General features: G+C 35.4%; 1 long non-coding RNA gene across 1 annotated transcript in view; it reads right to left on the reverse strand.

The window, feature by feature from the left end:
- Positions 1–1,535: 1,535 nt before the first annotated feature.
- Positions 1,536–23,017, reverse strand: part of LOC114083984 (uncharacterized) — a 63,236-nt gene continuing 41,754 nt past the window's right edge. The window contains exons 3-6 of the long non-coding RNA XR_003581247.2: positions 20,492–20,617; positions 12,193–12,319; positions 5,559–5,654; positions 1,536–4,121 (exon numbers count right to left, since the gene is read on the reverse strand). This is a non-coding gene — a long non-coding RNA (uncharacterized lncRNA). The remainder of the gene's footprint in view (positions 4,122–5,558; positions 5,655–12,192; positions 12,320–20,491; positions 20,618–23,017) is intronic.

The raw sequence follows: 23,017 nt of genomic DNA on the forward strand, positions 1-23,017 counted from the left end.
CTGAGACCTCAGCTTTGGAAAGCAGCAGTTATCCAGAAGAAACAGTAGAAAGACCTTTAAGACAAGGACACAAATTATGGAAGGCCAGGATGAGCAAGGAGCTCATGAGAAACTATGTTTGCTTCTTTGTGGCCAGTGCCTGGCTAGGGTGTCAGGAATATTTTGCTTTAATTCTTTTGTGGTATTTTGGGTCTAGTAAATTGCTTTATTTTAAGGAAAGATTGAGCAGACGACAGGAGCTGGATCATGTGTTGCTCTGGAGCCTGGACTTACAGGCAGTAGGGAGCAGGGTTCTTGCTCTGATCCCATCCTCACCTCTCTGTTCTCCTTTTGCTTTTAAAATTTCACGAATCAGCTTACAATGTTTCTAAAAGCTGTTTAGAGACCATTTTGCCAGAGCTTTCATGGAGTCAGGACTCTGCTATGTTCCAGGGAAAAATGGACAAGTGCTGGTTTTCCTTCTTGATGTAGAACTTTGTTGCCTCGGGACCAAAGTATTACTGTTCAAATCCCAAGTCTCACAGAATTATTTCTTAAAATAATTCTTACCATTCTGGCTTTTAGCTCCTTTCTCTAAGACATGAGGCATGATCTATGAAGTACACTGAAATTAAATATCCTACCTTTCTTTGTCAGAGTTCGGTTATAATCTATTGCGATTGATGGACAGAAAAAGAATCTGTTAAAGATTATGGAACTTCACAGGAGATCAGACAGCAGGCTGGCAGTTCCCCAGTCAAGATCAGTACCCAGAATCACAACTAAAAACTGTTCTGGGAGAAAGGGCCCTGCTGGTTGTGCTGGGCTCAGCCTCATTGGTGGTGCTGGGATCTGGCACCTCCCTGTGGAAACTGGCTTTACTTGCTGCTGTTCTTCCCAGAGTGGACTCTAGGTGGCACACGTTTCTTTGCTCCTGATCCAAATCCTTGATCTGGTGTATGTGATTGCCGGGGGTCTTCATCATAGCCCTGTGTAAGAAATACACAGGAGGTGGAGGATTATTCAAATATAAGAAGTGTGTTCAGTTGTGCTGATATGCCCAGTAGTTTGACTACTTGGCCACTGCCACCCTCAGATTCTCTTCTTCTCTCTTCTCCCTCTTTCTCCTACCACCATAAACACATAGTCTCCCTCCTCCTCATTCATTCAATATCAGAGACTTCATTAGAATTGCATTCTCTGTGGCCTATCACCACCAAGTCACCAAACATGTCCAGACTTGACTGAACACCAACAGTGGAAATACTTAGGCTCAAGTTGAAATTCTATTAAGTGCTACACATGGAAGTGTAACTGAACACCCTACACTGAGTCCATAAAACTACACAACAGGAGAAAAGAACAGCTCAAGACCTAAATGGAGGCATAGACATGTTTTCATTATGGAGAAAGTAGATCTTAATTTACACTACCACCAATCTGGAAGACCTCAATGTTTGTTTTCTTTTTCCTTTAAAACTTTAATCAATATTCAGCTTAACTACCGAAAGGATCTAAGTACTGTTAATGAAGTCATAAATAAAACCAAAGACATGTCCACAAAATACTTTTATTCTAGAGGAAGAGAGAAAAATAAACAAGGAATCAAATATAATAATAATAATAATAATAATAATAATAATCTCAGATAATAATTAGTAAGAAAAATAAAGGAGGGTCAGGTGACTGAGTAGATGCACTTTTATGTTGGGTGGTCTGATAAGATGCTTTGTGAGCAGAGATCTGAATAATGGAACAGAGTGAGTATGAAGAGATTTGGGATCAGAGACACACCCAGGTATTTAAGGGAGAAGAGGAAGAACACTCTGAGTGTGGGGGGGAGAAGCCTGAAGAAGAAGTGAGAAGGGTAAACAGGCCACAAATATGGAGAGTTTTGGGGTCACATTTAGGGATTAGGCATTTATTCTTAGCATAATAGGAAGCCATTGGATGGTTCTAAAATGAACGGGGATAGGAGCAAATTTACATTTTTTCAAAGCTCTCAATGGCTAATATATAAATAATAGGACACATGGGCTACATTGGCTATGAGAAAGCTTCTTCACAGGCTTTGCTCTAATCCAGGTAGGGATGGATTAAGGTGGGAATAGTGTTGAGGTGACGTCAGCACAGATCAAGTTTGGGGTATATTTTGCTGTCAGGCCTGTTAGGACTTGTTGATGCTTTGTGTGTGAAAATGAGAAAGAATCCAGCAGAAATTTCTGGGAAAACATTTGATCTACAAAAATGGATAGAATAATATTTTCCATTTTGTATGTTTTTCCAGAACCTTGCAACTCTTCCATTAAGAGGTGAGGTCTATATCCTGTGCCCTCAAAGCTGGGTGGGGTTTTGCTACATCCTCAGAGCATGGCAGAAGTGACGTACATCACATTTGAGGTTAGGCCATAAAATGTGATGTTGGTTCTCCCTGTCCTCAGGAGGATACTCATCCTTGTTACCCAACTACCTCACTGAGGAAGCCCAGGTCACAAGGGAAGAAACAAAGCTCCAAGTCCTCAGCCCCAGCAGCCAGCACTGACTTGATGGCCATTTAAGTGTGTCCCCAGATGATTGCCTGGATCTTTATCATCACTAGACTTATTCAAGTCCTTAATTTGTCTATACTGGTGTCTTAACTATGAGCAAGAGTCCAAACAAGGCTCTAAATGGCTCTTAGTTCATCTTCCATTTTTGTAGAACTCATGGCACCTTTCTCATTGAATGTGAATCTGTCATTGTACACTTACACTTCTATTCTTATTCCTTTGCTGTCCTCTAGGGGCCATTAGCCGCATTGCCCAGTTTATATCCTTTACGTGCCAGGAAAACAACAATTAGCATTATTGCCTGGAAAAAACTTTTCTAAACTCCTCATAAACACTTTTTCCCTTATTCCAGAGGCAAGTATTACTATTAGCACCCTGTTAAAGATGAGACAACAAAGATAATCAACTTGTCCAAGCCAGGTCTACCACAGCCTAAGCTAGAATCTGAACCCAGGCAGTCTTGTTCTATAGAGTCTACACTGTTCCCTTCTCCTTCAGTAAGACAAAGTAATTTTGTTGGGCACCTATGCAGGTTTGATTTACTTCTATAACTTGTGAAAATAAGTTTGATTTTCATCTTGGGTTTTTGCCTCTTGTCTAAATTACAGCACTAGCTGCCTAACTGGTCTCCCCATTGCTGGTCTTTTCCTACCTAATCTGTTCTCACCATAACTGAGTAATTTATTTTAATGTGAATGAATGAATAGACAAGGGATACCTATTTCTTTACCTCTTCTCATACAGAAAAAAATATAACCAGTCTTATCAAAGGGGTAGATTAGTTAGCTAAGAAGAGTTCAAATATCCTAACACCCTGAAACCACAGTCTAACATTGAGTCTTCTGATGTGTGATGATAGCTCTTAATATGCAGTTTTTATATGAGTAACTTTAGCCTTTGTCTTATTCACCATCACATTAAACCTGCAAGGAATAAAGCACATCTTTACTTTATAAGAGAAAAATTTCTACTGCATAAACAGTGCTATTGTATAAAGTCACTAAATAAATTTGGTGGAATGTTAGAGCTGTTTATATAGAGCTGTAACTCCTAAAATTGAAAGTCTTTCAAAACCTGGATGAGACGTGCAGTAGAACTCTTTTTAACTCCAATCTTAAACAGAAATTATTGTGTAAAACATGAAAGCGGTTATAGTTACATAGCTGGCAATAAAAGGGGAAAAGTATGTGCTTGGCCCTCTGGGCAGACTCTGGAAGCATATTGGAGAAATCTCTAGGGATCAGCTTGAAAAACATTGTAAATCACACGTGAACCTGAAGAAAAGTCATTAAGACCAGTGATGAAGATGGAAGAAGTTGCAAATCTCAAACTCAACTGATGTTTTTAGTCATATCCAACATTTCCCAGTTTCATTAAAAAAAAATAATCTGTGGAGTATTTACTTTCCTGTGGCACATCAAAGAAAACCAAAAGTCAAAAATGTCAACATTCACACAAGCCCACTTGATGGCCTCAGCCAGGAGGAACTGGAGAATGCCTGTGTTTCCCAGCTGGCCCTTCATCTTTGCAGGTCTGGATTCTCCACTTCATGTTCAGCAATAAGAGTCTTTTCTGAAGTTTCAGCCCCCTTGCCTGGTGGGTGGGGTTGAGGAGAGGGATGGAAATGAGGAGACAGTTTACTAGTGTATGCTCTGGGAAGGGGCTCTTTCCTGATTATCAGAGTTATGCACATTCAGATTTTTCAGCTGATATGCAAAAATGAGCATAAAAAGACATCAAGAAAATCAACAATTTTTCTTACATCGAAATTCCATTTCATAAGCTCCTATTCCCCCCATCATTTGTTGTTGAGAACAAAGTCATGTTCTCAACTTTGATGTGAATCTAGATCACTGGGGCAGATATTTTAGATGCAGGTTACATTATGACTGAGTAGATTTTGGGGTGCTCATTTTTGTTGTTTAAGAAGCTTCCAGATGATTGTAATGGAAGCACGTCTTTCACAAGAAGTGTTGACATAAAGATTTACTGGAGAAATTGGATTTCATTAAATACTATTATTTTCTGTACTGATCTTTTAATATTGGTTATTTGAATTCCTTTCAAGTTTAATAAAACAAAACTTTGGTTTGAGTCCTGTGAGAGAAACAAATTATTGTGATTATTTGGTCCTGAGGATTGACCCTTGTTTCCAGATCTACCAGCTTTGACAGACATAATGATTTATTCTTCTTTATGCTGTAAAATGCCCCAAATGTCTTCACCTGCCATGCTATCTTAGTCTTTTCACTTTCTACTATGAACTTAAAATACCTATAGTTACAAATCCCATATCTTTTGGACTGATGTCCTGGTTTATTCCTGGAGAAAAAAAGTAATTCTCTGTGACAGGATCATTTCTGTCACCTCTGACAGCCCTTCCCCATTGTGACAGCTTCAAGGAACTAACCACTAACCTGGAAAGGGAAAAATACACTGTTCTGGGATTAAAGGCCTAACAGGCATACGGTAAAAGTACTGAGGTAGCTGAAGGCCAGGTCACCATCTTGTGAATGTGGTGATATGAGGAATTTTCTAGAGAAGTTTTACAAAGCAGTTGGTTCAGTGTTTCACTATCTTTATGAATCTGTAGCTCATCAGTAGAAAATATGCTCTAAAAGTCAGCCATCAGGATGGGCTGGGATAGAGTGGTAATTTATCTATAAAGATACTTCTATTTCACATATAATTTCCTATTTCTCCCAGCTATTTCACTTTATCTCATTTTTATCAGATGTGATTCAGAAGTAGTCCTTCCTAAGAGGTCTCTGGGCTTCTGAAGTTCTAAGAGTAGGACCCAATTGGATAACTGTATATATAGACATAAGCCAAGATTTGGTTATCAGCTTTTAATAGGTCAGTTATGGGTCTTAATAGGAAAATCCTTTCATTAATGGTAGGCATTAATGAACACACTATATTCTAAACACTGAAAACTCACTCTATATTTAATTAGATTCTCTTCCATCTGGTCAAATTTAACAGTTTCCCACTTAATGCACTGTCATTCTTGTAGAGAGGAAAACTTACTTCAAGACTGGAAAAGTGAGTCAGAAAGCAACGCATTTAGGGTTTAGTCACAGACTTCCAGGCTTGTACATTTATGAATCTCCTGTTGGCCTTGACCTACCAAAGTGGAAGAAAAGGTAGAGAAATCTTATCAGCATTCAGTTCAAAAGGCTCAGCTAAGGGTATATGAGTTCTAGCTCCAGTGGAAGGTTCAAAAACTGGGCTTCAGCATTGAGAAATGACATTCTTTAGATCTTGGAGTCCTCATAGGTTAATTTAAAAAATAACTATTTAACATCTTCCACATAATGTGATTAGACATGAGTATAATTAGCTTTGCAGAATTAGAACAGTCACTTTATAACATGGTTTAGAAAAGGTATACCTTCTGTCTTTTCATCTCTGGCTTTCTTCTGAAGGGACAGGTTTATGGAGAGGTAGAATAATTTACTTAGATTTGGGTAGCCAAATACACCCCACATGAAAGTCAGCCTTTATCACTTTCTGTTTGGTAACTAACAAAGCAGTTGACTTACTCTTTCTGTGATCTGCCTCTTGGCTGAATCTGGCTCAGTGTACCAATCTTAATGTACTAATTCATAAATAGTAGTAACACCCATCTTAAAAGAATTATTGTGAAGAGTGGAAATTGCTAAGTGTGACAAACAGAAACATGGCCAGGGTATCAAAGTCCTTTTGCCTTAGGTTGGGTTCTTTAGAAGCAGAGTGTGAAATAGAAATTCAAATCAAGTGACTTATCCTGAAGAGAGAACACCCTTCAGGAAAGACCTGCAACAGAGAGAGGGAGGCAAGACAGGAAAGGGCAAGATGCTGATCAAGCAGGTGGACTCTGGTAAAGTTTTGTCTTGGCCTGATCAATGGGGAACTCTGGAACATAGATAGTACTACATAATTATCATGGTTTGAGGCCAACTGGTCTTTTGTGCTCCATATGAGTCAGCCATTGGCTCCTGGAGAGCACTGGGAGCAGGTGGTGATTGTGTTGGTGGTAAGGATAATCTTCAAGGCATGTCTGGGTAAGGTGGCTTCTGTTAGCTAAGGCCAAGTTTCATATATTTTTAACTTTTGCTCTGCCTATGTAAACTTTTAACACTTAAGTTTATGTCCCTGAGGACTCAATTCTATACTGGGTACTTCCTATTTGGATATCTGTCACAATTCCAGCTCAGTGCTTGGTGTAGAGTAGGACTTGGTAGATGTCAACTTTCCTTTTTTAATCTTCCAAATATTGCCCCTTCCAACCTGTCCTTCACTTAAGCAAATTGTTGTTAAAGTATCCTTTCATGTCATACCAGAGGTGAATAAAATATAAAAGAGAATATAATCAAAGCACTTGTCATGTAGAACATGGTTGATTAGTGTTGGTTACATTTCCTCCTTCTTTTTCATTATCTTGTTACCAGGATCATGAATGTTTTTTGAATTTTCTCATGGTGTAGCCTAGCTTATTTCAGCTAGTCAGTTATCATGTAGAAAATTATCAATAGTAATAACTATAAATGTTAAGTTTCAAATTGTTTGGGAATCCTAATAAATTTGAGTAAATATTGTTGAAGAAAATAGCCAAATTACATCTTCAAAATATTATATCTGTTTTTTCCAAAGCATACATAATATGCACCATCATCCAATTTAATGTTTATATGTCAGTATTTTTTCCTACATTTTAAAAAAGATTCTAAGGTAAGAACTTACTATTGTATCCTTCTATTTTATCTAATGTGTCCTGCCTCAGTCTTCAGTAGACTATTAGGAGCAAAAAAATGTTCAATGATTATTTCTTATTCAGATCAAATATAGTAATAGGTAAATTAGGATGAACCAACTGAAAATAATGCCTTATAAGAGAAATCACATGAGAAATTGCTTCTAGAATTTTTGGCCAGGAAATTAGCAATAATTAGTAATGTTTTAAATGCTCAGATTTCTCAGCCCAGTAACTGTGCTTCTATGAATATATACTTAAAAAACTGGAACCAAAGTCTGGGGTTGTGGCTCAGCGATAAGATGCTTGCCTAGCATGTGCAAGGTGCTGGGTTCAATCCTCAGCACCACATAAAAATAAATAAATATATAAATAAAGGTATTGTGTCCAACTACAACTAAAAAATTTTAGGAAAAAAAAAAAACCTGGAACCAAGCCAAATGGCCATGAAATAGAAATTAATTGAATTGCTACATTCAAAAGTCATTAAACTAGAAAAGATAGATGTATATGTACTGATGAAAAGGAGCCTAAGATATAAGTGAAGAAAAAGAGAAGTTAAACAAGAATAAGATAAATCTATACACACTGATGCTATATATACCCAGATATATGTGTGATATACATACATCTTAAATTCATTTGAAATTTTAGTATTTAGCTGTGAGGTAAAGGTTAGATTTGGTTTTCTTCTAGATAGATGGATACAATTGTAACACCATTAATTAAATAGGTTGAATTTTTACCCACTAGATTAAAAATGTTAATTTTTACCATATATCAATTTATAATAGATAACTGAACATTTCTTCAGGATTTACTAATTTTTCTCTTCCTTTGGCAGTATCATACTAATCTTTACAGAATATCTTCCTAAACAGTTTTAATAGCTATATAGACATTACCCTGCCTCACCTTGAAAAAACGTATCCTTTTAAAAAGTTTCTAGGCAATATCCTCCATTTATTTTTATGTTAATTTTTCAACTTTTAGTGGTTTAACAGTCAAAATATTAGAAGGATTGAAAATGCACTAAATATTCCTTAATTTGGTAAAGATTGATTATTTCCTGAAAGTGTCTTTTTATTCAATGTCCTTCAGTGTAATCTTTTTTATAGGTTTTCAACACTCTGTCTTTCTTGTGGGGGAATAGGATATTTCTCCATATTTTTTCTTTTTGGTTCTTGCTAATATAAAAGAAATTATGGATTATATTTCCTTTATTTATTTATCTTGTGTCATACCCCACTTAATGAACTCTTATTTATTCTGATAATTTAAAAATGTTCTCTTGGTTCCTCATCAGCTATATTAGAAAATAATCATGGAATCCAGGCTCTTAAAGCTAGAAAGTCCTGAAACAACATATACCAAGATCTGAAAGATAAATGGATGCCATCCAGGAATATTACACCCAGAAAAATTAAGCTTTCGAATTGATGATGATATAAAAACCTTTCATGATAAACAAAAGTTAAAAGAATTCACAATTAGAAATCCTGCTCCACAGCACATGGTCAATAAAATATTTCATTAAAAAGAAGTGAAAAATAAAAGTGAAAACCAGGAAAGGGAAGAAGTACACCAGAAGAATAGTTAATCAAAGGAGAAACTAATTCAAATTAAAAATCAGAAGTAAATAAAAATGACAGGGAATAAAAATTATATCTCAATAATAACATTGAAGGTAAATGGCCTACACTTATCAATCAAAATACATAGACTGGCAGATTGGACTAAAAACAAAGACCCAACAATATGCTGTCTCCAAGAGACTTATAGGCAAAGACATAAACAGACTGAAGGTAAAAGGATAAGAAAAAACATATTATTCACATGAATCTTGTAAATAAGCAGGGGTTTCTATCCTCAGTGCAGATACAGTAGGCTTCAAGCTAAAGTTAATCAGAAGGATCAAAGAAGGACATTTCACATTACCTAAGGGAATAATAAACTAACAAGACATAACAATCATAACTATTTATGCCCCAAACAACAGAGCATCTATGTACATCAAAAAAACCCTTTTCAATTTCAAAAATCAAACTGACCACAACACAATAACACTGGGTGACTTTAACACACCTCTCTCACTACTGAATAAATCCTCCAAACAAAAACTAAATAAAGAAGCTATGGAAATAAAAAAAATAGATACACTACCCTGCATTCTACCAGATCAAAAGCAATGACAAAATAAAAAACAGAAGCTACTCTAACACCTGGATACTAAATAATATGCTATTGAATGATGAATGGCTAACAGAAGAAATCACAGATGAAATAATAAAATACTTAGGAGGTAAAAGAGAACACAAATACAACATATCAAAACCTCTGGGACACTATGAAGGCAGTGCTAAGAGGAAAGTTCATTGCATTGAGCTCATTCATTAAAAGAATAGAAAGTCAACAAATAAATAACCTAACATTACACATCAAAGCCCTAGAAAAAGAAAAACAAGTCAACACCAAAAGCAGTAGAAGACAGAAAATAATTAAAATCAGAGCTAAAATCAATGAAATTAAGACAAAGAAACAATTCAAAAATTGACAAAACAAATAGTTGGTTCTTTGAAAAAATAACTAAAATTTTTAATTTAAGAAATAAATAAACACTTAGCAAAGCTAACAAAGAGAAAGAGAGAGAAAACTCAAAGTACTTAAATTCACGATGAAAAAAGAAATATAAAGACAGACACTAATGAAATACAGAAGATAATTAGAAACTATTTTGAAAATTTATAAATAAAATAAAAAATCTTGAAGACACTGACAACTTTCTGGAGACATATGACCAACCAAATTAAATCAGGAGGACATAGAAGATTTAAAGGGCTCAATTTCAAAAGCCTACTAATCAAGAAAAGCCCAGAACCAGACAGATTCTCATCCAAGATTACCAGCCTTCAAAGAAGAACTTACACCAATCCTCTTCAAATTATTCCACAAAATAGAAAAAGAGGGAGCCCTCCAAACTCATTCTATGAAGCTAGTATCACCTTGATACCAAACCAGACAAAGATATATCAAGGAAAGAAAATTTCAGACTAATATCCCTGATGGCCACAGATGCAAAAATTCTCAGTAAAATACTGGCAAATCACATAAAAAATATCAAAAATATAGTGCACCATAATCAAGTAGGGTTCATCCCAGGGATGCAAGAGTAGTTCAACATATGAAATCAATAAACATAATTCATCACATAAATAGGTTTCAAGACAAGAATCAATTATCTCAATAGATGTAGAAAAAGCATTTGATAAAATACAGCACCCCTTCATGTTCAAAACTAGACTTAGGAGGAACACAACTCAACATTGTAAAAACTATATATGCCAAATTCAAGGCCAACATCATTGTAAATGGAAAAATATTGAAAGCATTCCCTGCAAAAACTGGAACAACACAGAGATGCCCTCTTTTATCACATCTATTCAACATAATCCTGGAAAATCTAGTCCAGAGCAATTAGAAAAGAAATTAGAAATTAAAGGGATACAAATAGAAAAAAAAACATCAAAATATCTCTATTTGCCAATGGCATGATTCTATATTCAGAAGACCAAAAAATTCCACTAGAAAACTTCTAGAACTCATAAATGAATTCAGCAAAGTAGCAGTATATGTATAATTAACACCCATAAATCAATTGTATTTCTATACATCAATGATAAACCAACTGAAAAAGAAATTAGGAAAACTGTCCCATTCACAATGGTCTCAAAAAAAAATTTGGAATCAATCTAACAAAAGAAGTGAAATACCTCTACAATGAAAACTACAGAACTATACAGAAAGAAATTAAAGAAGCTTAAAAGATGGAAAGATCTCCCATCTTCTTGGATAGGCAGAATTATTATTGTCAAAATGGCCATACTACCAAAAGCACTATACAGATGTAATGTAATTCCTATGAAGTTCTGATGATGTTCTTCATAGAAACAGAAAAGCAGTCTTCAAATCCATTTAGAAAAATAAGAGGCCTAGAATAGCCAAAACAATACTCAGTGAGAAAAGTGAAGCAAAAGGTATCACAGAGGCCAGTGAGAATGGCAATTATTAAGAGTATAAGCAACAATAAATGTTGGTGAGGATGTGGGGAAAAGGATACACTCACATAATGCTGGTGGGACTGCGAATTGTGCAACCACTATAGAAAGTGTTATGAAGATTCCTTAGAAAACTTGGAATGGAACCATGTATGACCCAGTTATCCCCCTCCTTGGCATTAACCCAGAGGATTTAAAATCTGCCTAGTATAGTGACATGGCCAAATCAATGTTTATAGCAACTCAATTCACAATAGCTAAGCTATGGAACCATCCTAGGTGCCCTTCAACAGCTAAATTGATAAACAAAATGCAGTATATATACACAATATAATATTACTCAGACTTAAAGAATGGCTACATTCAAAGGTCTTTAAACAAGAATGTGATAGATCTATACATACTGATGATGATGTATATTATACACATTTGTATATGTGATATTTTATATAAACATCTTAAGCTGTTTTGAAATTTTCATATTTTGCTGTGAAGTAGAGATTATACTTGGTTTTCTTATAAATGGATCCATCAACAATTGTAACACCATTTATTAAATAGTCTATTTTTCTACCCATTGGATTATGTCAAGTTATAAAATAGCTCAACCATTTTTCTGGATGCTACTAAAAGGAAGATGTCTCTTCCTTTAGTAATACCATAGTAATCTTTACAAAGTACTGTTGTAAATAGTTTTAATAGTTTTACAGAAAGTACCCTACCCTACCTTGCAAAAATATATCCTTTTAAAAAGTTTCTAGGCAATATCCTACATTTATTTTTACATTAATTTTAAAACTTCTCTGTGGTTTTAAAAATAATAGAATTGAAATTGCACTAAATATTCATTAATTTGGGAAAGATCAATACTTACATGTCTTTTTATTCAGTGTTCAGAGAGAGGAGAAAGGAGTGGGGAAAGTGCTGGGGACTGAATTGGAATGGGTTAGGTTCCATGCTTTTGTGATTTTGTCAAGGTGTATCCTTGTGTTGTATCAAAACTAAAAAGAACAACAACAACAAAAAAACACCTCAGTATAATCTTGTTACAGGTTTCAACCCTCTCTCTCTCTCTTGTAGATAAATTATCTATCTATTTCTCCATTTTTTTCTTTGTTGGTTCTTGCTAATAAAAAGGAAAAGTATAGATTTTCCTTTATTTATCTTGTATCATACCAATTAATAAACTATTGTTTACTCTGACCATTTTTTAATGTTTCTTGGTTCTTCATCAGCTATATAAGAAAAGTGTTGTGGTTTATTTTAATCCTGATTTAGATAATAGGACAGTTATAGTAAATGACAAACTCTTACTACCAAGTTCAAGTTAGTTTCAGTCTTATTCTCCATCTTCATCATTCTGAAGCCAGGTTTCCAAATTCTAAGGGGAGAAAGGAAAGCAATAAAAACACTTGTATGGCCAGGGCTCTTGTTCTCACTTGGCCCAGGGCAGGGAGTCCACCAAACTCCTAAACTGGAAATTCCACTGGTCAATAGAGGAGAACACAGCAGCTGGTACGTGAGGGCCAATAGCCCTGGGAGTCCTCTCCGTATTCTATCAGGTGCATGGGATCTGGGACAGCAAGCCTTGTTAGATTTTACAGGACTGATTTGAAATGTCAGAATAGGCACCTACAGGTCAGCCTCCCTCACCCCATGATTCTAGGCTTCAGTCACTATTAGGACTACAGTGCCCTGGCCATACATTCCACAGAGGTCTTCACGAGACAGTAGTCTGTAAATGGGTCTTGCAAAAGGAGAGATGCTAAATTTATGCAGTGAGGCTGGCTCAAAGATGTTGTGACCTAATTTCAAAAGAAGGACCTTAATATTATTTCTTAAGTATTTTATATAAGCTGAAAGGACAGAGGGAAAGCCATCCATGGTTTTGGGAATGAGCTGGCATGTGGAGTTTTCTTTTACCTTAGGATACTTCTCTTCCTTAGTTTCTGTCCTGGGCCTCTTGGTGCTTTGTCCCATCAGCATGATGTGCTTTCCACTTACCATTCTAACCATCTACTCATAGATTACCCCCTAACACACCCCACCACTGCATCACCTCCACCAACAAATTGTGAGGAGGTGAAGTTACTGTTTAAGTCTTTATAATTCCATTGTAAGAAACTCAAATGAGTTTCTCTGTGTATTTCCCTTTCTTTCTTAAAAGAAAGAAAAAGAGACAATAAAATTTTGTGAAGCACTTTATCACGCACAATCTATCTCTAGGCAAAGCTCCTAGTAATTTAGCAACTGGTACTTGAATCACATTGCCTAGAATTCTATAGAGTATATCTCTGCTGGATGTACATGTTTCAGTCACCAGTATGTTTTTTTTTGGCAAGATTTAATTTTCTTATTGGTACCTTATAATTATATATAATAATGGGACTCATTATTATATATTTGTACATGTACATAACATAATTTGATCCATTTTATCCCCTAGTATCTTCCCTTTCCCTCCCATACTCACCCCTTGATCTGTTTGCTCAGCTCCACTGATCTTCCTTCTATTATTATAATATTATTAATATTTTAATTGGGACATTATAATTATATATATAAGAAAGATTCATTGTGGTATATTTGTACATGGATACAGCGTAATTGGTAAATTTCATTCTCCAATACTTACCCACAACTCCCCTGGTCCTTTTCCCTCTATCCCTTTCCTCTACTCTATTGGTTGCATTTCTATTTTAGTAAAATCTTCTTTTATTTTATTACTTTTTTCTCTCTTTAGCTTCCACATATGGGAGAAAACATTCAAACCTTGACTTTCTGAGTCTGCCTTATTTCACTTAGTATGACTTTTTCATTCCTATCCACTTACCGGCAAATGCCATAATTTCATTCTTCTTTATGACTGAGTATGTATATGTGTGTGTGTGTGTGTGTGTGTGTGTGTGTGTGTGTGTGTGTGACATTTTCTTTATCCCTTATCTGTCAGAAGGCACTTCAGTAACATGGCCCTAGTGAAGTGCGTTGCTATAAACTGGTGTGTATGTGTTACTACTGTATACGGATTTTAGTTAGTTTGGATAAATACTAAGAAGTGGGACAATATGTTCTTTTCTATAAGCAAAATTCTGCCTTGACTCATGATGGCTATATAACACCTATTTTTTTCAAAGCATTTTGAGCTGATAGACAACCAATATTTGTCTAATCTGCAGCCTCAGGACATGCTGATAGATGGAAATCACTTTCTTCACTGAAAGGTCTATATTATTTATTCGTTTATTTATTTTTGTGGTGCTCAGGATTGAACTCAGGGCCTTGTGTATGCAAGGCAGGCACTCTACCAACTGAGCTATATCCCCAGACCCACTTACCATTCTAACCATCCACTTATAGATTACCGGCTAACAGATCTATTTTGAAAGCAAATTCTTTGATAAGAAGCAGTGGATGTTCTGATGCCTTTAGGTTCAGTATTATATTTTTTACCCCAGTAGGGAAAGATATTTTTCTGAATTAGTACAAACATGTGCTGTCACTTTAATTTGTTTTCAATTATTAAAGTAATAAATAATCATTAAAGACCTTAAGAATAGGGCTGGGGTTGTAACTCAGTGATTGAATGTTTGCCTTGCATGTGTGAGGCACTGGGCTCAATCCTCTGCATCACATAAAATAAATAAATAAATAAAACAATGATATTAAAAAAAAAGACCATAAGAATAGTTTCAAATTATAAAGGTAAAGGTAATGGCAGCCTGATAACTCAACCAAATCCACCCTCCACCGCACCATCTTTGCGTTTACATTGAATGTTAGAAAATACTGTTTATAACAGCAAACAATTACATCCCAGTGTTGTTTGATTTTGCATTTTCATTTTATTAATAACAAATGTAGGGCTTGTATGTTTATTAGTGATAAAATCAATAAATATTATTATTTAAAATTTTTCCATGTACTTAATTTTCTGTTTACTTGAATTTACCACCACCCCTCCCTCATTTTTCCTGTGGAGTTTTTGTCATTAGTTTAAGCTCATAGTACAAAAAAAAATTTGTCTTTTTAGTATTTTATGTAGCTATATCTATAATTTGATAGTTATCTCATGATTTTCAAAGTTTATGTAGCGAAGTTTTAAATTTTTATTTAGTTTATCTTTAAATTTTCCCCTTTGTGTCTCTTATCATTTATAAGGAAAGTCCATCTGTCCCTATACATTTGATATTCATTTCCCTTTTTTTTCTAGTTTCTGTTGCTTGATTTTCATTTTGGTTTTATTAATTATCTAAAATATACTTTACTGTAAGAAATTAAATGATGCTCTAAATTGTTTTTTTTCCCCAAATTGCTAAGTGCTTCATCATGTATCACTTATTGACTAAACCTTCAATTTCTCATGGATTCAGTGTCTCTATTGTTACAACAGTAGTGCTATGTACAACAGGTTATATTTTAGGGGCTACACATTCTGTATATTTTTAGCCAATAACAAATTAATTTTATTGCAAAAGCAATTTAATGTATACATGATATATTAATATATTCCATCAATAGCATAACATATGTATATCAATAGCATTAGTCCAGTCTTAGTTTTTGTACTAGTTTTCTTTATTTTTTCTTCTCTATGTTTTCTATTTATTTTGGAACAATTTTGTGGGGTTTTTTTGTGTGTTTGTCACTGGAATTTTGGTAGAAATTATTTTGAATATATAAATTTATCTTAGAATGACTACTATCTTTAGAATTGTTAAGAAAATCTTTCATCGTTTAGGCTCAAAGAATAGTCATGACAAATGGTAGTACATTCTCAGTATATACTGTATGGGGTTGGAAACTGCAATTGGGTTGACTAATATTGTAAATAATTGTTTAGCATAGCCACATGAATATTTTGGACCTGTTCATTGCAAGATCTTACCTTGTCATTATCACTATTATCAAATTCATAATTTCTTTAGCATAAAATGCTCACATCATTTTCAACCTTAAGGAACATGTTAAAATTAATCACTGGTTAGGTGCTAGCTATTAGTAGTACCAAAGGCAGAAGACTTTTTCAACATGACATATAAGTCTTAATGTGCTTTTATTTCTGCAGCCATTATTCCCTCTGATTGAAATGTCACTAATTCTGCTTCTCTACATCATGAATTCTTTCTGATCCACCAATGTTAAAGCTGCACATAATTTTAATTTTCTCTGTTGATCTTCAAAATCCCTGGTAGTTAGTGACTTCCTTCTCGTTAGCCCTAGGTATTTTGTTTACACTTTATGGATCAGCTTGTCTCTGGATTGTAACTACTTGCATATGCTTCTGTCCCTCACAAAACTGATGTTTTTGAGTTCAGGGAATTAAATTCTATGTAATTATGACTGTATGAATGTCAAGTATTGAGGGTAGACTTCAATATGTGTCTAACAAATGAATACATGATTGAATAAATGAAAATAATTCTATTTCATAAATATTTGTATGGGAAATTATTAATACAAAATTTTTTTAGGAAATGTTTTATATTTTGAACATTTTGAAGTTATCTAATAGAACTTGGAACTACTCAAAAAATTAAAAACTGGTTTTGTGTATATGTTGTAGGCAATAATTTCCTCCTAAGATTTCAAGATGACATGTGGGTTAGGTGGTTTATCACTTTTGTTTCAGTGCAAATATAGTCTTCCAAATAATGTTTGGCTTCAAAATACATCATTCAAAAACATGCAACAGCCAATATATAACTTTGTGACTAAGCTGAAAATGTCACTGACGTGCTGGACTTTCCAAAGTGGAAAGGTCTGTGTTAAATAGAAACTGCAGAGTCTACCTGTGAAAAACATTTCCTTGTCAGCAGAATTGACTCTAAGTATGGATAAGGTTGACAATTCTTTACATGGGATTTACTTCCTCCAAAAAAAAAAACTCTCTGTGTGTTTGCAAAGGAACCTAATACTCTCATTATTGTACTGCCCTTTTAGGTGCATAAAATATAATTGGCACAAAAGTAGCTCAGTGGAAAAATACTTGTCTATTATATACAAAACTCTGGGTTTAATCCCCAACATTGAAAAAAATTTAAATCATTATGACCTAGAACACAAAATTTTGTGTGTGTTGGGACTATGAACATATTTAAGCCACTCAGTACGAAGAGGCACCCCACCTTGACCATATTACAAATCCCTCACAAAGAACTCTAATGCATACTCCATCTCCACAAACTTGCCTGTGAACACAATTCTTGATTCTCAACTCCATTTTCCTTTGTTGCCTTGGCTCTTTTCTCTCAGTTTGTCTGGTTTCCACTTCCTGGATGCTTTATATCATGTTCGGATATTATACAAAAAATATTTACAATCCTTTTAGGCCCTGGGAACATATTGATGAAGCTTTTTTGCCTCACTCTGGCATGAGTAGGAATTAGACCCTTCAAGGGGTTCTTCATAACATCAGTCAGAAGAATAATATTGCAGGAGTCTGGTTCAAGGGAGACCAGCAACTTGGAAAAAGATGAGATATTGTATATATCTGGCACCACAATCAAACTGGGACCAAGTACATTATATTAATGAACATTCTATTATTTCAGACTCTTACCATTTTGTTTCTTAAAATAAAATTGAAGAATAGGTAGTAAAAATATCTGATGAAACTCCATAGTGCTTCAGTGGCCACTCTACACTCAATTAGTGTTTCCCACATTTCTCTGAGAGTCATTCTTTTGCAATATTTTAGTAATTATTAGTATGTGAATTATTCATAATTTACAGAATATTCCTATTTATGTACAATTATTTGGTCTCCCCGATTTCATTCTTAGTCTACAAATACATGTTTTCAATAGAATCAATTGTTAAAACAGGCAAATGATGATATCCCTGCTCTACTCAAAGCCCTGCAATGGTTTACCTGTATTTTCCTCAGATAAATAAAATCATTCTTTACAATGAGCTTGATAATTCTCTGTGGTATTACTCTACTCCAATCCCAACTCTCCCTGCCTATCTATAGAGGGATCTAATATTCCCACTAATACTCATGGTTACTAGAACCAAATAGCAGATATAGGGGAATAAGGCAGATCACATTTTCTGGTTTACCACATATACAACTGATAATCATTTATCAACATAAAGAATATGAGAGATATGAAGTTTATGAGATGAGCTTTGGTTTGAGTATGTAAATGACACAGTACCTGGGGGTCACCTAGAGAAAGTAGTACAATACAGTGCCACTTTTAAGGGTGGCACTTAACCCTCTGTCTGGATTCAAGTTCTATCTCCATTAATTATATTAACTCTGTGACTTGGGGCAGACTTAGTTGACTTTATCTCAGTCATGTTATATATAAAATAGGCAGAATAATGATGATCTTCCTGAAAAGGTAATACAGAAGAACAGTTTCTGATACACAGTAAATATTGCTGTTCTTCATAGTCTGAAGGAGATAGATATGGTAAAATGAAGATAGGTAAATGGACTCAGGTGGAAATACAGCACTATGGATACTCAGAAAATAAAAGACCCAAAGAGCATATAAACAAGTAAGTGGGAGCTGAAGAGTATGTATGAGTGTGCATGTGTGAGTGTGTGTGTGTGTGTGTTTAGACATGTGTTATAGTTGCAGTAGTAACAGAAACAGTAGTTTTCCTAGTGGAAGGGCATTCAACATATAAAGCTTAAATTATGACTGTGAAGAAAACAATAGATTTGACTCATGGTAATATAAGAGGTATTGATTTTCTTTATACAATTTGGATTTTAAGTGGCCCCTAAATGTCTATGTTTATGATCTTAGGCCCCCCAGATTGGTAATATTGGGAGATGAGACATCTTTAAATGGCAGGTTCTAGGGGTAAGGTCTTTATTATTGGGAACAGGCCCTTGAAGGGAGAGTGGGACCCCAGGCCTTGCCTTTTTCTCTTCCTGCCTCTTGGCCATGATATTTTGCTCTTCAAACACTTCACCATGATGTGGGCTGCCTCCCCACAGGCCCAAAGCAACAGTGCCAACCAATTATTGACTAAAACCTGTGAGCCAAAATAGAGCTTTCTCTTTTTAAGCTGATCGACTCAGGTATTTGTTATAGTAATAGAAATCTGACTAACATATCACAATTATCATTTGGAATTTTAATCAGTTATTTTTTCATGCCTGCTTTAAAAATCATAATTTTTCTGCTCATATATTCCTATTCCTTAGAAATTGGGCTGGGCTCAGTTGGGAGTTCTTCTGATGGTCTTCCTGGAGTTACTCATCTGACTGCAGTCATCTGGCAGATCTATTAAGGCTGAACGGCCTCACTCACACGTCTTGATTTTGACTTTTGGGTGGAAATACCTCAACTATCTACTCTCATGATGTCTAAGGCTGACCAATATGAGGATAGATGATCTTTATTCCACTAGGGTCACTGAGGTTTCTCTACTTGGGTGGGAATGGTCTGTCATTCTTATAGAGCCTGACCTAAGCTTTCTAATATATTGTTTTCAGGGTAGCAAGAGTCTGAGTGTTAAAAAGACCTCTTGTGACTGAGGCTGTGAAGCCATATGGTGTCCCTTCTGCCACATTCTGCTGGTTAAAGAAAGTCAGAGAACAAGCCTATATTCAAGAGGAGGGGAAATAGACAATGTCTTGAGGTTAGGAGTGGCAAAGTCTCGTTGCAAAGAGGCACATGTGCTAGAATCAAAAGAATCCTTGTAGCCATCTTTGAAAACTATTGAAACAGTATACTTCTCATATCACTATCATATCCACACCAAGTAGGATCTAAGATATATAAAAAGCTCCCTACTACCAACTATGTCCAGAATAAGCCTGCTGCATAACTTGTTATGGGTGTGATGAAGGTAAGAATGAGTGAGCATGTGGGTTGGTCCAGAGTTTATATTCTGAAGTGATACTTTCTATTGTCTGTCATTCCATGAGAACATGGGTAGCTGGATACATGAACCAAGTAGTCATAGAGATAGACATAGAACCTTGGATTCTGGAACTCTGAGATCCGGAGAGGAGATGTCAAAGATGAGTGGTTGAGGACTTTCTCATTAGAGAAAATGAAGTTGAACACAAAGAGTAGAACACATGAACAGAAAGCTAAAGAGCCAGGGTGAAACTGAAACAGTAGCTATGGCATTTGTAGCTTAGCTACACTTACTAGTGTGGTCTAACAGGCTGGCTTACAGGACAAAAGAAGATAGGTACTTACTGTGGGGGTTGACAGGGGACTTGGTATCAAAGAATGATGATGTCCTGTTACATGCTCTTTATTCCACTAAGGTCACTGAGGTTTCTCTGCTTTTTCCTCTTGTCATACATCGATCACAGCCAGTGACTAGGTAGAAAGAGAAGAATTCATCATTTCAATAAGCAGGTGCTGTTTTGTTTGGGATGTTACTTCTAATTAATACCACTGTGCCTATTCACACTTATCTTCACATCTCAGTGATAGCACATTAAGATGGAGGTAATGCAGTGGGTTTCAACATGAGGATCCAACAGTCATGCTATCTTTGGTATAGGTGTCAAATGTGTCCCTGTACTAAGAAGAGTCACAAAAATCATGAAGAGACTTTGGGAAAATTGTTTCTTGTTCTTTTTAGAACAAACCCTACTTGACAGAAAATCTCATGGGTAATTATTCCCATTCTTAAAATGCTTGAAGTTAGGTTGGGAAAAATTGGGGAACTATATACACATAAAAAATTAAGGGACAATTAAAAGGCCATGGTTGAGAACAAATACCTCAACTATCTATTCTCATGATGTCTAAGACTGACCAATATGAGGAGAGATGATCAATAAAGGGATGGGCCATGTAGAAGAATGGTTTTGAAGAGACTTTGAAGAAATGGCATTTGGTGGGAGAACAAATCTCCAGTACTGACAATAGCTCTAATGTCCTAGCCTTCCCACTGCCCATGCTTGAATGTGCATGATGGGCAGTGAACGCTGCAAATGTTCTCTTGCCTCACTCTTTTGGGGTGTGGACCAAAAGTGCAGTTACTGTCACTTGACATAATACCAGTTTACTCATCTTGGGTTGCTGTTTTTGCTGTCACTTCAATAGGTGAGCTTCCCATAACACTACTGACTTCTCTTTAAGGGAATTCGAGAGTTGATTCAAAGAAAACAGCAGCAGCTCTTCTTAGTGAAGAGGACGCACTTCTTAAGCTGTAAACACTCTGCTTCCTTTACACACTCTGCCCAGATTCTGTTCTCTGGTGGATACATGTGTGATTCTACAACTCCATTTCTTTGCATGTCTGAAGTTTTATGAGACAGCTTTAGTAACAACTCCAAAATCTCAGTTTTACCTTCCTTGGAGATTATAGAGATTTATTTACACTTTTAGTCCAGTGAAAAATAACTTTTGGCTCTTCACTCTCAAGATTTTAACATGTTTGTGTATTTTGGTGTAGTTTAATATACTAATGTATAAGAAAAACAAATGGCCCCTTGTACTCATCTATGTTGAGGTTGATCTTTCTGATACTTGAGCCTCTTCCTAGTCTAGTTTTCCAGGCATCTTTTCATTCCTACTGTTAGTTTTTATTCACCCTTTCCTAATCCTGTGTGAGTTCTCATGCCTCCCAGGTGCTTTGATTATGCAGATTCCTCAGTAGACTAAGCTTCCCTCTTTTCTTTCTGTACAAATTCTCATGGCTATCAAGGACTTCTCTAAATGGCCCCTTCAGGTTTAAATAATTGGTCTCCTTATGGGATTTCATAGCTTCTGATCTTATAGCTTTTGGTGGTAGTCATCTGTTTTATTACAAAGCCGGTTTATTGAGAAGCATTCAGATAGTTGACTAAGATTGCTTTCTGGATCAATGAAAGGATCTAAAAAGTAAATGTTAAAGCTTCTAGTTTATTCAGTATATATACACATTTATTGTCCTTTGGCACTCTAACTACATCAAGACCTTATTAGAATTCCCTTAGAAATATGAGAGTACATTGTAAGTATTCAAGCTGAAAATTTAAAGAAGCTTCTCCAGTCTGGATGCCCCTCTGGTATATATGGTTCTACTTATATTATCTCTTTGGGGTTTCTTTCAGTTTCTGAAAGTCAGACCATGTGCTCCTGAGGTATCTGGGAGGAAGAGAAGGGCAGCATAGATGTCTGTAGTACAACTGTCTGGCTCTTGTTTTCTAGCTTGTGCCAGTTACTAAGCCTTTATGTCTCAGATTCTTTCACTGTAAAATACACTACAATAGTAGTGTCTTCCTTTGTTATTTTTCTTAAGAATGAAATGGTAATATATGTAAAGTACTTAGAACAGAGTCAAGCATGTAGTAAGCACATGTAAGTGTTAGCTATTATTCTCATCATTGTCATTATTAGTAAATAAGAATTTGAAATCAAGTCCTTTTGGCTTCAAATTCTTATTTACTAAAAGTTGCACCAGTGATTATATAACAAATACAGAAGACCAAGTTCAGGATCTGGCATATAGTAATTATTATTCCCTTCACATTTTAAAATTTTATTTTCTATTTGCTTTCTCATTCATCTTCATAATTCATTATACTTAATTTCTTCCCACCATTCAACTGAAACCAGTCAAGAAAAAGTCACCTGTTACCAGTGACCTCTTTGCCAAAACTAGTAATGTCTTTTCTGATTTCATTAAAAGACCTAATTTCCTTCCACTAAGACTCACCTCTAAAGTTTCCACTGCCTTCTAATAGTGCTACAGGCTGATGAAAAGGTCTTCAATACATGGGCCTT

The sequence above is a fragment of the Marmota flaviventris genome, chromosome 3 (genome assembly GCF_047511675.1).
Source record: "Marmota flaviventris isolate mMarFla1 chromosome 3, mMarFla1.hap1, whole genome shotgun sequence".
Taxonomy (NCBI): Eukaryota; Metazoa; Chordata; class Mammalia; order Rodentia; family Sciuridae; genus Marmota; species Marmota flaviventris.